The sequence below is a fragment of the Oxyura jamaicensis genome, chromosome 1 (genome assembly GCF_011077185.1).
Source record: "Oxyura jamaicensis isolate SHBP4307 breed ruddy duck chromosome 1, BPBGC_Ojam_1.0, whole genome shotgun sequence".
Lineage (NCBI taxonomy): Eukaryota > Metazoa > Chordata > Aves > Anseriformes > Anatidae > Oxyura > Oxyura jamaicensis.
Window position 1 is genome coordinate 192,151,231 of NC_048893.1, and position 16,894 is coordinate 192,168,124.

General features: G+C 36.6%; 1 long non-coding RNA gene across 1 annotated transcript; it reads left to right on the forward strand.

The window, feature by feature from the left end:
* Nucleotides 1-2,764: 2,764 nt before the first annotated feature.
* On the forward strand, nucleotides 2,765-15,657 carry LOC118160458. Its single transcript, XR_004747510.1, has 3 exons — nucleotides 2,765-2,894; nucleotides 13,544-13,549; nucleotides 15,647-15,657. It is a non-coding gene; the product is annotated as an uncharacterized LOC118160458 (long non-coding RNA).
* The last annotated feature ends 1,237 nt before the right edge of the window (nucleotides 15,658-16,894 follow it).

Consider the following 16,894-nt stretch of genomic DNA (forward strand, 5'->3'; position numbering starts at 1 on the left):
AAAACCTGTCTCTCAGTGATGTCATGCCCAAATCAATCATATGTGACAGCTAGGACTGCATATATTTTTTCTAATATTACTTTCACTTCATAGAAACATTATACTCCATACAAAGTGTTCCTACAGCATTAAGAGTATTTTAACCTTGTGTATATTGTTTAGCAACCTCTGAGATGTTCAACAATGTTGTATTAAAGTAGCTATTAGTATAGAAAAAATATATTAATATATTTTGCATTTTATTAATTAAATATTAAATTTATATATTTCACAGTTTTATTTGTGTGTTATGGACTTTTACTTCTAGTTACTGTGTATGTTAATTATAATAAATGTTATAGTTATATCTAATAGTGTGTCTAGTAAGTACATGAAACTAAGTATTATATGGAATATTAACATTTATAAAACAGTTAAAAGCTCATTAAAGATCTAATAAAAGCTTTGGGTCTGATACTTTCATACATATCAGTGTGCATTCCTTCTTAAGTGGAAAAACAAAGATCTCATGCTTAATATTGTCTCTTTTATTTGTACATCAAACCTCAAGTTTTTATCCTGGATCATCTCTATGTGTTGCCTTCCTTTCGGCCACTGCACAGTGTAATAGTGTTTATCAATTTATCCTGGATGACTGAGAACTTTTAATCTTCTTTGACTCATTTTCTAATCTTGCTATAGGAACTGACTGTTTTTACCTATGGCTATAAAATATTTTCCACTTTTTGTTTTGTTTTGTTTTGTTTGTTTTCCCAGAAGCAAGCAAACAATCAAAAAAGCAATCTTTTCTACTTGTAGTTGGAAGTGTGTGTTTATGTAATCATACATACATATTTACATATATTTGTGTATATATGAAAGTATTTTTTAACAAGGCTTTTATTCTTCACCCAAATCAGAAATGTCAGTCACCTGGATTTGGTTCATCTTTTGCTTCTCACTTGACCATAAATCAAAGAAATTAGAGATGGAAAAGATCTATCTGTTCACATACTTCAAACCCTGGGGACAAACACTGTATTGTTGCTTACACTACACCTTGTGTGTTACCTTTTCTCATTATAACTGTCTCAAGTGACAGAGTTAGAACATTTCCCTTGGGAAGTTGTTACATAATTTGAAATCTATCACTGACAAGTAGCTTTTCTCAAATGTAGTATTTTTCCTGTCTTTAATATCTCCCTTTATTCCTGGTAATGACACATGGTACTCTCCCAGATCACTCTTATTATCTCTAACTATTCATATCTTTCAAAAAATATATACCTTCTACTAAGCAGGTTATGTTGTTTCACCATTTGAATTTCTTATTCCGATAAATCTTTTCTATTTATTACCTTTTAATATAGATTTTGTTCACATTGAAGAAAATGGAGAAATTATACAATTCAGTGCAACTGTAGGTTTGGATATATTTTTTTCACATCTTCCCCCAAGTTGAAAAACTTATTTTTCTTGCTATTTTCATAAATATTAGTTGTATAAATTTTACTAAATGCTGAAGTGACATCAGCCTTTCACCGTATTTTGAGGATGAGAGCATCATAAGGGACTCCAATCTTCCTAAGAACAGTAGGAAATTTTTGATTTTTCTCCTGAACCGTGAGAGAGATGTTGTTTAATATAGTAAGCTAAAATGACAATACTGGAACATCATCTTGTTGTTATTGCTGCTTCTCCCTTACCTGCATACTGACATCTGTGTAGATCCAGCTCTTGTCTCATTTGCAGCAGCTTCTGAAACCTTGGGTTTTCAGGACTCTGGCATAAATAAAGTAGGCAGCAGGCTCATGGCTGTTTTCCTGCCCTTGACTGTATGCTGTTCCCTACATTTGCTTACTTTTCTTGTGCCAACAGAGAGCTCTGGATATTTTGTATGTGATTTTATGTTATTTTACTTCCATTCTAGATCTTTGACATCTTCTGTATTTATTTATTTATTTTGAAGGGTTGTCACTCGAAACACCCCACAGTGCTTATCAATCTTTCTGAATTCATCAAATATTCATAGCCTCCCACTGACCACATCTCTTTCCCAGCCTCAACCCCCACTCTGCCTTTCTGTCTGTGCACTGCTCTTACCTGTGCTTTCCTCTCATATTCTCTTCTGTCCCTTCTACAAGGAGACACTGTTGTTCTATAACTTAATAATATTATTAATACTCTCAGGATGAAACCATACCAATATATGCAATCAACACATGCCTCCAAAAAATTAGGCAGAGATTTCTTTTTGTTGTGATATAATTATAGGTAGATAGCCCCCTTCTATAAGGTAAGTGGAACAGGTGCATCCTACTATTAAAGAAAATCGGATTTTGCTAGCCTCTGAATGCCTTCTTCTTCAAAGATTTCTCTGGCTAGATGGAAAAGTATATGGCCCTGGAGTGCTCCCAGACATGGTTTCCCATCTTGGCCACATATTATGATGAGATCTATAAGTAGATCATTTCCCTCCTACTTCCTCCCTGTCCCCATTTCTGTCTCGTACAAGAACAAAATAAGAATGAGGATGGGGAGATGGTAAGCTATAGCGTGTTTTGGGACCTCCCCTCCAATTTTGAGCAATTAAAAGAGTAACATAATAGATATATGCTAAAATTTTGTCTTTTTCAGAATCTTGGATTGCAACCTGAGGCTTATGACTGTGTTCATTCACCTGTGTGCTGGTTACATTGCAAGTAAATGTTAGGGCACATTTTCATTGTAGAATCATAGAATCATTAGTGTTGGAAAAGGCCTCCAAAATCATCTGATATCATCGCCCTATTGCCAATGTCACGCACTAAGCCATATCCCTAAGCAACACATCCAACCTTTCCTTGAACGCCCCCAGGGAGGGTGACTCCACCGCCTCCCTGAGCAACCCGTTCCAGTGCCTGACTACTCCTTCTGTTCTTAGTGTGGGGTCTATGACTCCATCATAGGTATGTTGCTATATGATGTAATTAAGACAAAATTGATAGCAATTGAGACAAAGGCTCTTTGCTTTCCTTTTGGCTGACAATGAGTCTACCACTGTGAAGAAGTCTGAAACAGTGGAAATGAAACAATGGAAATGAGTTCCCTCAGTCAGGGGAGTGTGTGGTAGTAACTATAAGTGTTATTCTGTAGCTATCTGCCTTTTCTTCTTCTATGCTTCTGAAGCAGAGCTAGATTCATCCTCATGTCAGCTACTAAAGTTCTCTGAAAGCAGAGCCAGTGGAGTGAGACATGCTGCTGGTGAGTCTATGTTAGGGCACTTGAGTTCTGCAAGGTAAATTAGAATCATAGAATCATAGAATCATAGAATATCCCGTGATGGAAGGGACCCATAAAGATCATCAAGTCCAACTCCTCGCACCGCACAGGTCTACCCAAAAGTTTAGACCATGTGACTAAGTGCACAGTTCAATCTCTTCTTGATTTCAGACAGGCTTGGTGCAGTGACTACTTCACTGGGGAGCCAGGTTCCAGTGCGCGACCACCCTCTCGGTGAAGAACCTCCTCTTGACGTTGATCCTAAACTTCCTCTGCCTCAGCTTAACCCCATTCCCATGGGTCCTATTACTCGTGTTTATGGAGAAAAGTTCTCATGCCTTTCCACTCCTCCTCGCAAGGAAGTTGTAGACCACGATGAGGTCCCCGCTCAGCCTCCTCTTCTCCAGGCTGAACAGGCCCAGTGACCTCAGCCGCTCCTCATACATCTTCCCCTCTAGGCCCTTCACTATCTTCATCACCCTCCTCTGAACACTCTCCAACAGTTGAATGTCCTTTTTGTACTGTGGTGCATAACTGCACACAGTACTCGAGGTGAGGCCGCACCAGTGCAGAGCAGAGCAGGACAATCACTTCCCTCGACTGACTAGCAATTCCATGCTTGATGCATCCCAGGGTATGGTTGGCCCTCCTGGCTGCCAGGGCACACTGCTGGCTCATATTCAACTTGCTGTCAATCATGACCCCCAGATGTGGGCTCTCTGTGCTTCTTGCTGTCAATCATGACCCCCCCTCTGTGGGGCTGCTCTCCAGCATCTCATCACCCAGTCTGTACGTGTAGCCAAGGTTGCCCCGTCCCAGGTGCAGGACTCAGCACTTGCTTTTGTAAAACTTCATGCGGCTGGTGATCACCCAGCTCTCCAACCTGTCCAGATCTCTCTGTAAGGCCTTTCCACACTCATCCGAATCCACAACTCCTCCAAGTTTGGTGTCGTCGGCAAATTGTCTGTGGGAATATAGAATTAATATTACTAATCATTCTACTTAGTTTTATTAAGAAGATGAACCCACCTAAAAAGAAACACTAGTTGAGAAAGAAAGTTTTGGGGCTATGAGTCCTTATAGAACTTGTTTCCCTTAATTCAGCATTTTGAAATAAATATCTGTTTTGTTGTTATTGTTTTTGTTGTTTGATTTCTTTCTTTCTTTTTTTTTTTTTTTTTTTTTTTGGGGGGGGGGAAGAGGTGTAAAAATTGGTACCAGAAGTAGTAAGATTGTGCAATCCTTGCTCCAGGGCTGATATCAAAGGAGGCAAAGCCAGGCTTATAGACCTTGCTCTGCACCCAGAGGAGAATTTACCAGTTACCTGCATCTTTCTAAGAAATAAAGGCAAGAGTTATCTGAAAAGGACTCAGTCTTCTTACACTGTCCTTCAAAAAAACTTAGAGACATGAAACCTGTTTATTCTTTGAAGTATTTCAAAATATTCTGCCCATATTATACTTCTATAATGGAAAGTTAACAAAAGAAAAAAAATCTTCTCATAGAAAAAACAATCTTAAAGCATAGCTATTTAATCTCTGTTAACAGTTAGATCTAAAATATTTTTGTACTTAGTGAACAAGACCACTAATAGCCATTCGCTGTTGACAAATTTAAATTACTACTGCTTATGGTCATAAATAAAGTCAACTGATCATATTTCATTGCAATCTCCTGTTGTGATTCTGCTATCCTTGTGGAAAGTAATCATTAGCACAATAAATCTGTATGATCTAATTCATGAATGACCCCTGGCACACGGCTGTAAAATCTAAAGATGCCAAAAGCTTATTTCTCCATCAAGATTGTTTACAATTGCACAGGTTCAGTAGTTTATTTTTTAATTTAAATTTTATAAAATAACAGGGCATCCACCATACTGCCCCAGAACTACTGTGTATAGCACGGTATATATTATGCTCAGGAAAATTTACATTTATTTAATCTGTACTTTCCATTTATTTGTGTAAAGAACAGAGATGGTACAGAAAGTGTTTCTTCTCACTTACTGTATACAGTATTCTTCTGGAAAGTTCTTCTGGAAAGTTGGGGAGGGACTCTGTAAGGAAGTGCAGTGACAAGGGGCAATGGCTTTAAACTATTAAAAAAAAAAAAAAAAAAAAAAAAAAAAAAAGTAGATTTAAACTAGATATAAGGAAAAAATGCTTGACTATGAGAGTGGTGAGGTACTGGAACAGGTTGCCCAGAGAAGCGGTGTATGCCACATCCTTGGCAGTGTTCAAGGCCATGTTGGGCCTTGGGTTAACTGGGGCTTAGAGCAACCTGATCTAGTGGGAGGTGTCCCTGCCCATGACAGGAGAGTTGGAATTATATTTAATGTCCTTTCCAAGCCAAACCATTCTCGTCCTGTCCTGTCCTGTCACTGGGCACCACTGAAAAGAGTTCTATGATTCTGTGTATACAATTAGGATTAAAACATGTCAATTACAAATTCATCTATATCTTTAGTTTTATTACCGTCTTCCAGTGCTATTCAATTCAAATATAGTATTAATTCAAAAATGAAAAAAAAAAGAAAGCATGCACTCCCATACTCAGTCCTTAAAAATTTCCATATCTTTTTAGAGCTATACAAAGCAGGAAATGACTGTTTTAATATCAGCTTCTGCAATTTGAATACTTAGAAGAGCTGTGGTACCACCAAAATAATTTAGATTTTTTTTTTGATAATACTTCAATTTTCGATAAGCTTTTAGCCTGCTGTTGTCTTTGCTTTTACTAGTTTGAATGCATTCATTTTCAGGCTGGTTTAAATTGGATACTTAAATTAATGCATTGTCAATTTTCTATTATGGCAGAATAAAATTAAAGTAGGAAACATAGATGTGGCATAACAATAATATAGTTTTAAAGATGCTGTCATATGCCAAAAATGCACATTGTCACTAGCCAAGGAAACTTAATGGCACTCACAAAATAGTATTGGTAAACGCCATTAACAAGATGTTCTCTTTAAAAGTTAAATTGTTGTTCAAAAAGAAATTAAATTATTGAATTTGACTGGCTGAATGCACACCTATTACTTTTTCAAACACTTTAGGTAAGGCAAATACAAGAACAAAACATAATAGCATCTATTAACTCAAGTACTTGTTTCCTTGATATTTAAGTTTAATATTCTTGGGGTAAAAGCTGGAAAATCTTAGAACACCAACACAGTGTTTAAACATTAATTCAATTTAACTATAATTGCATCAGTTTACAAGCAGAAAGAAGTCTGGAATTTAAAGTTTCACAGTTTAATCTTAGGAAGCATTGCATTGTTTTGTATTAGCCTATCTGGTAACCTTTTGCTCTGTGCAGAATTACTGGTAGCAATGCTTAGGTATAAGTACATCAAATAACACTGCTTGTCTGATAGGAACTCTTGCTCTGCCTTGCTGAATTGCTACCTTGCAATGAACCACAGAACTTATATAATAAAGAGGAGTTTTTGTGTGGATACCCATCCTTCTTTTAAAATCTCAATGTGCTAATGACAGTACATATTTGGATTTTACAGTTGAATTTAAATTAGGATTTCCAAATGTTCTCTTTAACTTTATTAAAGAGATTTGTATAAAATGTTCATATCTGATCAATATAAGGTTTTAGGTTGCTATTCAACTTCTCAACTATAGGGTTGCTATTCAACTTTTTTTTTTTTTTTTTTTTTTTTTTTTTATGATAATGACCAGCTATCAAAGACAACTTTCTCTGTGCATACCTTAATGTTTGAAAATATAAACACCATCCTGTGTTGATTGTCTGTGTGGGTCATGTCATGCTTGTTTGTGTTAACAGAGAAAATACTGCTTATCTAGCTGATTTCAATAATGGCAATGCATTTAACAGTATGATGCCAAAGCTCTGACAGGAGGGACAAAACCATCTGAGGTCCTGACACTTCCTATGGTCTGGCTGTGTCCCACTGTACCCATTTGGCAAGTGTTGAAGCTGTTTGCACACATTATTTGCACACATAATGTTTTCAAACCTAGCCCCATATTTGCTGAGAGCTGTACATTTAAAAAAAATATATATTATTAATTATAACATATATATATATATTCAAGGAGACAGACAGTAACCTGAAGAGTTTTAACTTACTTTTTCAAATACAGCACTGAATAGTTTCTGGAGTGTCCTGCTTGAGAACTGTTAAAAGATTTTAGGTTTTAGGGGGCAGGTTGAGTGATTGCTTTGCACTTTTGGAGAGAACATAATCCTTTGAAGAGTCACAGTTCTGGCATCAGCAATTCAATAAAGGTCTACCTTGTCTTGGATCGATAAGTCTGTGGACAAAACAAAAGCTTGGGCACACACTTTCACATAGTAGCTCAATACCACCCACCCATCATTATGAAGAGAGAGTAAAACATGCTGTGGTGACATGTTTTTTCTTAGTAGCCCAGTTACACGTCATGTTATTTTTGTTCTCCTGTTTAGGAGGTAGAGATGACAGTATACTGCCTCTCCAAATTCAAAGTCATTCATGTTTGAATGCTGCAGTGCACTATGCACTCTTTTTTAAAAAATTAAATTTATTTGAATTTAACTACATATACATCATTTAACTACAGACAATCATCTTCCTCTGGAGATTAGTGGAAGAGGTCACTTCTTCCACGTCAGACATTTTAATCATTGCAATAGAACTTGTCTCCAGTACTTACTGCTGAGATAGTGTCATTTTTCTATCTTTAAGTTTTTGTTACTTTATGAGGATTATGTTGTCACAGACTTTTTATTGATTTTTATTTTATTTTACATCTTGGAGAAAATCACTGTTGTTTTTGTGTGCGTGTGTTTCTTCACACAATATTATTATATACAAACAGTTACTTCTACACACTGAAGTATTGAAGTTATAGTACAATACCTAACAAGAAAAGATGTTTCTAAATGTAGTGAAGTTGGAGTCATTTTCCTGTCATTTTGAAATTGTAGGCAAGTCACTCTAAACCTCTTTTACCAACTCAGGCAGGAAAAAAAGAAAAAAAGAAAAAAAGAAAAAAAAAAGAAAGAAAAAAGGAAAAAATAAAGCATAAATCGGAATGAAATACAGATGTGATATGAGTAAGAAGAGGAAGTGATGCTAGAAATAAATATCTTTTCTACAAACATTGGATGTCTTAATACAAAGTTAAAAAATGGTAAATCGCTTCAAGCTTATTTTATATCTTATTTTCCCATTAAAAAGTATTTTAACACCAAGTGTACCTGTAGTGCTAGACCAATATTATGCATGAAGTTAAATATTTAATTATGTATGATGTCTAAGCCACATATAAAATTTTTAATTGCATTTGTTTAATACAAATGTGTTTGTATTGGAGGAAGGATAAGACGGTCTACAGAGATGAGTAAGACAAGTGGGACCCTATTTTATGACATAATCAAGGTGGGTTTATTTGAAGAAGTGCTAGAGCTACAGTGCTGTAGATAAACCAGGTGAGCTGGTATTTCTAAATGACACAAAATATGTTGTTTTCAGTAGCATTGTACTCATTTTAGTCATGTCTTGAAGAAGGAGAAAAATTACCCTGGGTATTGTTCTGTACTCTGTGTCTTCTGGTCCCAGAGCTAGCTGGTTTGATGGAAGTTCAGGGACCTACACTGCTCTGCAATTTGTGATGTGGGCAGGCCACACCAAGATCTCTCTTATTTGTGCTAGCATAGCCGAGGTCAGGAGGGATGTAATTGCTTGCTATAAATATATAAGGGAGATAAATGTCAAAGAAAGGAAAGGAAAAAAAAAAAAAAAGTTTCATCTAAAAGACAATATTGGCACAAGAACAAATGAGTTTACATATCCCTGAATGAATTTAGCCTGAAACCTAGAACAAGGTTTCCTGACAGGAGAGAAGTAAGGTCCAGAATAGCTTTCCAACAGCTATAACTAGGCTCTGAGAATATTACTTGTTTTAAGATGGAGAGCAATCTATTTATGAAACACATTGCTTTACACAGTTACCTGAATCACGAAGGGTATAAGCTGTAAACTGTAGAGGATTTCTTCAGTTCTTCATACCTCCTCCCCTCAACCCTGCCCCCCCAAAATACCAGCTGTGACATCAAACCACATTCAACAAGTTTAACTTTCAGCCACTAACAAAATCTTATAAATTAGTAGGATGGTCTTTGTATTTTCAGTGGAGAAAAGAAGTGACATGCTGTGGTGATTTCACAATGGTAGTGTGCTAAGTTCCACCATGGAACTTAGTTCCATGTTGGCTAGTTCCACATTCCCCCTCCACAGAAGAGCAAAGGAGGAACACATGATGAAAAAAAGCTCACCAATTACCATCACAAGAAAAACAGACTCAGTGTAAGGGACATTAATGTAATTTGTTGCTTATTGCTGTCAGACTAGAGCTGTAAGGCCTAAAATTAAACAACAGACTCCTTCTTCCTCATCCACCCCCTCCTACCTCCTTCTCCCAAGCAGCGCAGGAGAATGGAGAATGGGGGCTGCGGTCAATCCCTAATGCTTCGTCTCTGGTCACTTTCTGCCCCTGCTCCAAGTGGGGTCCCTCCCACGGGATGCCGTCCTTCCCGAACTGAGCCTGCGGGGGCTGCCCACAGGCTTCAGCTCTTCAAGAACTGCTCCCACATAGCTCCGTACCACGGGGTCCATCCCCCAGGAGCAAACTGCTCCAGCACTTCAGTCTGTTCTCCCAGAGGCCCAACCAACGCCACTCATGGCTCAGTTCTGGCCAGCGGTGAGTCCCTTTTGGAGCCATCTAGAGGTGGCTCTGATCTGACATGGGGCAGCTGCTTGGCTCTACTCACAGAGGCCACCCCTGCAGCCCCCTCTGCTATGAAAACCTTGCCATATTAATTCAATGGCTATGCAGAAAGAACTCACTAAAAATGTGAATTGTCCTGAATAATTAGTTATATTTCTTTCCTGTCCATCTCTAGCTTTTTCATGCTTAAATTAAGCTTTAATTCAGTAGGTTTCATGTTGGCTGTAAAGTCATGTTAATGGTTGGACTTGGTGATCTTGAAGATCTTTTCCAGTGTAGATGATTCTATGATTCTATGATCTCCTAGCAGACTGAAGATTATCCTCTTGTTTTTCCACACCCTCTTGTTTTTCCCCAGCTTTTAGTTATTTCTTGTTATACTTTTGAACAACACAGCTTTATTCAGAATTTGTCATAGCTTCAAGCCTCACTGCAGTAAAAAAGAGTCTTTAATAACTAAATAATGATAATGTACACAGCGAATTTTTAATCTTTGAGGAAAGTGCTTAACCAGTAAATAACAGTTTAATGTTTTTAGCTTACTATCTTTTTCCTCATGTGATGCCCTGCGGAATATGTTAAAACCAATATTTAAGATTATGGCACTATAATCCTATTTCAATAGCAAACACAAAAGGCAACTTTCATGAAGCCTAAGTAGTCCTTAGAGTACACCACACAGTGCTGGAAGCATGACAAATATTTTGTCATAGCTATAATATCATAACTGAAAAGAAAATCTTTAGGACCAAAGATTCTGATGCAGAAGCAATTACCCTTGCAACTGTAGCTGATTCTGCCCAAACTTAAAGCAAAACATTGAAGCCAGCATCGGATGTTTAGGAAACACATAATAATAGAAGACCTGTTGGATAAGGAAACACTTCTGTCATTTAGTTTCCATTTAAAATTTTGAGAGGAAAATTTTAAGCCTCCATTACATTAAATTTGATAATACAGAAACATCAGCTTCAAGACTGACACAGTGGCTGGTTCAGCTGGAAAACAATGACAAGAAGATTATCAATCATAATGAAAATGCCGCATTATTAGCTAAGGTGCTTCCACTTTTCTCTATATGCTTTAATGATGAAGGAATATACTCATTCCCTAAGGTTGTTTACTGTTGAAACAACTATTTATCACAGTGAGTCAGCAATGAATTTGCAATGAATTAGAATTTATCAGTCTTGTGTGCACATCTGAGCTGTGTAGTGTCCCTTTGTCACCTACATTCCTTTCTAGAAATAACACTTATTTACAAGGGCTTCAGTTTCTTTGGACAGTGGTCCCTGAGTGGGAAAGTTACAAAATTCTCCCCACTTCAGCTCTGAGCAGTAGCAAAGCTTTCTCAGCTTTATTGCATTTCAGCTCTTTCTGTTAAGAATTTACTAACACTACAGGATTTGGCTTCAGTGTTTGCCTTTGCTGTGCAGTGCTCCCACTGAAGCCACTCTGAATTTGTCCTACAATACCATAAAGACTTGTTTCCTAATTCAAAACATAGAGCTACATTTGCTTTTTAGATACCATATTCATCCCAGCTAACAAAGGACACTGTGATTCCATTATGGAAAGACCACACTGGGAGAGCAGTGACATTGCTGATGTGTTTACAGCACCTGAGGAGCTAGGTAGGGTATGTGCCTATTTGTATTTCCATAGATCTGGATATGACTGGATATCATGTTTCAGACAAATTATTTTAAGAAGTATGCAAATGTAGTCTGATCCTGCCCAAAATCAGGCCCATGGGAATATGTCTCAAGTGGAAAATATATTAAGACCTAAAACATCATATATTCTGAGTATTTTACTAATTTCTTTAACCATAATAATATGGTATAATTTGGCCATGCTCCAGTAACATTTGTGATAGCTATAGGTGAAGATTTCCCTAGACTCCCAAGGCAGGGGCTCATTGCCTTATTGCCGTAGAATGAAAAGTTTATGAAACCTGAGCGAACAAACAAACAAAAAAATCACCTGTTTTATCCAAACGAGTCTTCTATCTGAATGAACATACGGTATACTTTTAAAACGATAATTAGCCTACCATTAAGCAGAAAGAAAAGAACAGACTCAGAGTACTAGAGCTTTTAGAAACATAAACAACACATCTTGGAACTGACTTTGCAGGTCTCCAAAATATGAAATGTAATTAGCTGGTGAGAATTTGAGCTCAATATATTATTAAACCTTGAAGCTGAAAATTAATTATTGCTATGAAGAATAATTTGAATCTAGGGGAAAGAGAAGGTGAGCTATAATCTAAGGAATTCAAATCAATGTGCACTCCTTCAGATACTTTTGCAAATCACTGCCTTCGTTACCTGTGCAGGCAAAATACATTGACAACTATTAAAATATGGGAAGATTTTTATTACTTTTTTTTTTTTTTTTTTAATAAGAAAAATTGGCTTGTGTGTTATAATGTCAATATAAAGAGAACATGTTGTAGATCCACAGAATACTGAAATGAGGCACTAAAATTTTCATTGAATTTCCTGCTCCTACAAAACAAATCCAGTGGCAGAAGCAATCTAGGTACCTTTAATATAAATGCAGTTTTCAATGAAACTGAGCGCACAGGCTGTGTTTGCCTTCTACCACTGGAAGGTAGAAGACCTTAGAAAAAGGTAGAAGATAAGGACTCATTTTCTACTATGGTTGTTAACTTTGGGATAATATCAACAAGCTTTTTCTTGTATTTCTTTTGCATTCTTCCAGGTCTGTACCGTGTCTGTCTGGGATGGAGGTAACTTTCCCTGAAGTGGCCCATACAGTGCTGTACTCTGCACTTGCAGCTAGAACAGCATTGATAACATACTAGTGCTGAGCAATGCTGGCACAGCACCAGGACTCCGTCCAACCCCTCCCCAAGAGCCAGAAGTCTGGGGGTGGGCAAGGGTGGGAAGGGGACATCATCAGGGCAGCTGACCTAAACCAACTAAACGGATATTCCATGCCATATGATGTCACACTCAGCAATAAAAGGTGGGAAAGGTGAAGAAGAGAGTGGGGCTCTTGTTATGAAATTGTCTGTCTACCCAAACAACCGCTATGCATATTGAGGCCTGGCTTCCTGGGATGTACATGGCTGAACATTGCTCGTTGATGGGAAGTAAAGAATAATTTATTTTCTCTCTGTGTGTGTTTCTAAGTGGCCTTGGATTTTTTTTTTATTTATTTATTTTTTCTTCCCCTCTTCCTTTTCACTTTAATTAAATTATCCTTACCTCAGTCTGTGATTTTTGTTTGCTTGTTTTCCTTTCAAACATACTTTCTTCTTCCCCTCTTCTTCTAAGGAGGGAGAGTGAGACAGTGGTTGTGGTGGATTTCAGCTGCCCAGCAAGGTAAAACCACCACAAGGACTTATTCTTTCCTGTGGCTGCTGGATTTGGGATAACATGGATCTACTTTTTCATATAAATTATTTTGGAAGTTACAGCATATTTATAAAAGTAAAAAGACACAGATATTCACATAAAATTGTAGCAAAAATTACCCTTTATCTTCCATTTTTAGTCGGCACACATCAGCTGGAAAAGCACAGAGTATTTTTAGCTCCATTACATATATATATTAAAAAAAAAAAAAAGAAAAAAAAAAAAAAGCCAAATTTCAAAAGTTACACAGCCCACTTTTGTATGATCTGGGAAGCCAGTGTGTGTCTTTCTTCTTCAAGTGCTCTACTCACCACTCCGCCTCAAAGGAACAGCAGCCCATTTCAGATTTCATGGTATTTTTGTACCTTTTTTTTTTTCTTTTTTTTTCCTAAAACATCCAATCAAATAATTTTAATTTGATGGCCCTTAAATTCTTCCTAATTTTTACAATCCCTCCATGGGAAAGGCATAAGGTTGAAATTAAGCATCCTCTCTCATTCATCTTATCTTCATCTTCTGTACTATCTTTAGGGCGGGAAAAAATACAATCAACTTCCATGAGGGATACCTTTAACTTTCAGAATACGTAAAATAGCATGTGCTAAAGCAAACTGGAAGACAAGATCGTGGCAGTAACAAGCCAACCTGTTATGGCCAGGCATAGATAATAAACTACACTTGAATCCACTCCTGTAACTAAAGCAGTATCTGAGTCTAGGCTGAAGTAATCTTAAGGTATCTTAAGGTATCTATGAGAGATAAAAAGATCAGAAAGTTTACATGTTTGAACTTTCATAGTAGATAAACAATTACTGATCTCTCACAAAATAAGGGTGGAAAAGCTTTCTTCATTTTGCATGGAAAATTATATTGGGCTCAAATTACTTTTTGTTTATCAAGTTTTAAAATCTTATTTGGAGTGCCAAGCTTATTGCAGATTACCAGGCCATTGAGCATAATGGTAAATAGTCCATGAAAGAAACTAAGGTATTTCTAGAATAATACTATGTTTCACTATGTCACGGGGGGAAAGAGCACCAAGCAACATAACAAAGAGAAGTACAATTTAGTTAAGTGGAGCAAATAACGGACAGGCTGTGTCAGTAAAGGTTTTCATAAATACCCAACCAAACACATACACACAATTAACTGAGACATGCCCCAGTTAGTACTCCAGTGAATTGGTATTGTCAAGCCTGAGGGACTGCTGAATTCCCTCCAGGGCTGGATGCTCTCCAACTAGTTTCTATATTGGTCTCTTGAGTGACAAGAGACCGAAACCACTGTCATTTTTTTGAGGGCAACAGCTACGAAGCATCCACAGAGAAAGATTAAGAGAAGAAATCTCTCCACCTCTCTTCACAGGTGAGGGTCATCAAAGCTCGGCCTGCCAGAATTGCTGTTTTGCTGCTTTCCACACTTGTGGAAATGGATTACAACTTTCCTTCCAGGGGAAACCTTACTTGTCACACTGTGTAACCTTACTCCGCTTAGCGGTGGGGGAACCAGTTTCTTGAGGGTTTCAGAGAGTTTGGGTTGACCATTTGCTTACCAGGCTTTTTGTTGCTATTTAAAAAGGCAATAAAGAAAACAAAGTAATGAACAAGCAATTAAAACAAAAACAAACAACAACTGCAACAACAAGAAATAACTGAAGATATGCGTCTGATCACCTATCATTGTTCCTTCAGTAACTTGATCCCAGGTCTTCATTTTAATACTCTTCCTCTACTACCATACTTAACTGAAATTTCTCATAGGGAGGCAAAGAACATGAGAAAGAGAGCCTTAGTCAAAAACATTATCTGTGTAATTTCAGACAGTCTTTAATCTCATTTGAACTCAATTGTTGTTTAGCACTGAAACAGACTTTTCATGACTAATTAATTATTATTATTTTTTAATTTTATTTATTTATTTATTTATGAGCAGACATTTACTTATATTAACAGGCTTGTACAGTGTGAACTACAGTCTTTCATGATGTAAGCTACATATCCTGTCCCCAGGATGCTGAAAGGAAGATCTCACATTGCTCAGGTGCATTTGTAAACAAAGCCGAAATAGATACTTAGCAAGATAACTACAGTAAATATTAGTATTCTGGTACCATTTCAACCCAAGCTGAAGGGTGAGCAATTCTTTCTTCTTTGCTAGGAGGGGTGTAGCCAGGTAAGGAAACTGAGGTTAAAAATAAATAAATAAATAAATAAATAAATAAAATAAAAATGTTTACAGACTCAAAGCACAGACCATCACTTATAGAATGTCTCTTCTGAACGTTGATTTAACCTCACCTAAATATTTAGGGATGTAATAAGGTGCTTAAATTAGGAATGCAATCCTATAATGGTAACAGAAAGATCCTGATGGAGGCTTGTATTTTTCTGGGTAGGTTTTAATTCTTCTGATTTAACAACAGAGGAAACACTAATCATATTCTTCATTTAGTTGTTTCTTTTATGACCATAAGTGTATAGGGGATGAATCTGAGTATACAGCATATCTAAGTAGGAGTTTTGGCTGATAAAGATTCGTTATGTTTATGTATTCATTTATTCAGTTATTTTATAAATAAGATAATAAAAGATTATAAACATTCCTTATGTTTTTTTATATCTTTATTATTAGCCTAAAAAAATGGTATTTTCTATGAAGCTCTGCTTTCAGTATGGTGGAATACTTTGGCCATCATTGTTTAAATTATCCTGGTTTTGAATAATAATAATAATAATAATAATAATAATAAAAAAACAATAATGCTAAATATCATACAAATACTACAGTTAAGTCAGTTTGTTTGTATCACTTAATTCTAGGACAAACTGATTTATGTAATGCCTCTTTGCTATGGGACCATCCCTGGCAGAGGGTTTAATTAAGAAAAAAATGGAAATCTCATTGCAAACAATCTCATGCTTTTGTAATACCAGAATTTATATTTTGCTGAAATATCACAACTGTAGTCCGAATATGTGTAGAAATAAACTTCATCTTCTGTTCAGTGCTTTCCCTCCTCTGAAATCTAAGTGTTGATTGATGACTTTATATATAGTTGCGTATATAGACTATATAAATATTTAAGGTTACAAAGTAATTGTCCATACAGAAAACTAAAAAGAAGACAAATTTGTATTTTTCTAAGTCCACTAGCAGGGATTTTAAAATCAATAGGGTAAAATGCTGTTACTTTAGTTTCCTCCTTCTTATTTTGAATTCTTGGTAAAATTTTCATACAGTGCTATAATACCTGAAACATATCATACCTGAAACATATAATACCTTAGCATTTCTTATCTTAAGCTTTTACTGCTCTCCCTGTTTTTTAGCACCAAGCGTCAGACTTTCAACTGGCAAAGGTGGATTGGCAGAAAAATTATCACAGAATTACAGAATTTTAGGGGTTGGAAGGTACCTCAAGAGATCATCGGGTCCAACCCCCCTGCCAAAGAAGGTTTTCTAGAGAAGGTTGCCCAGGTAGGCACCCAGATGGGTCTTGCATATCTCCAGAGA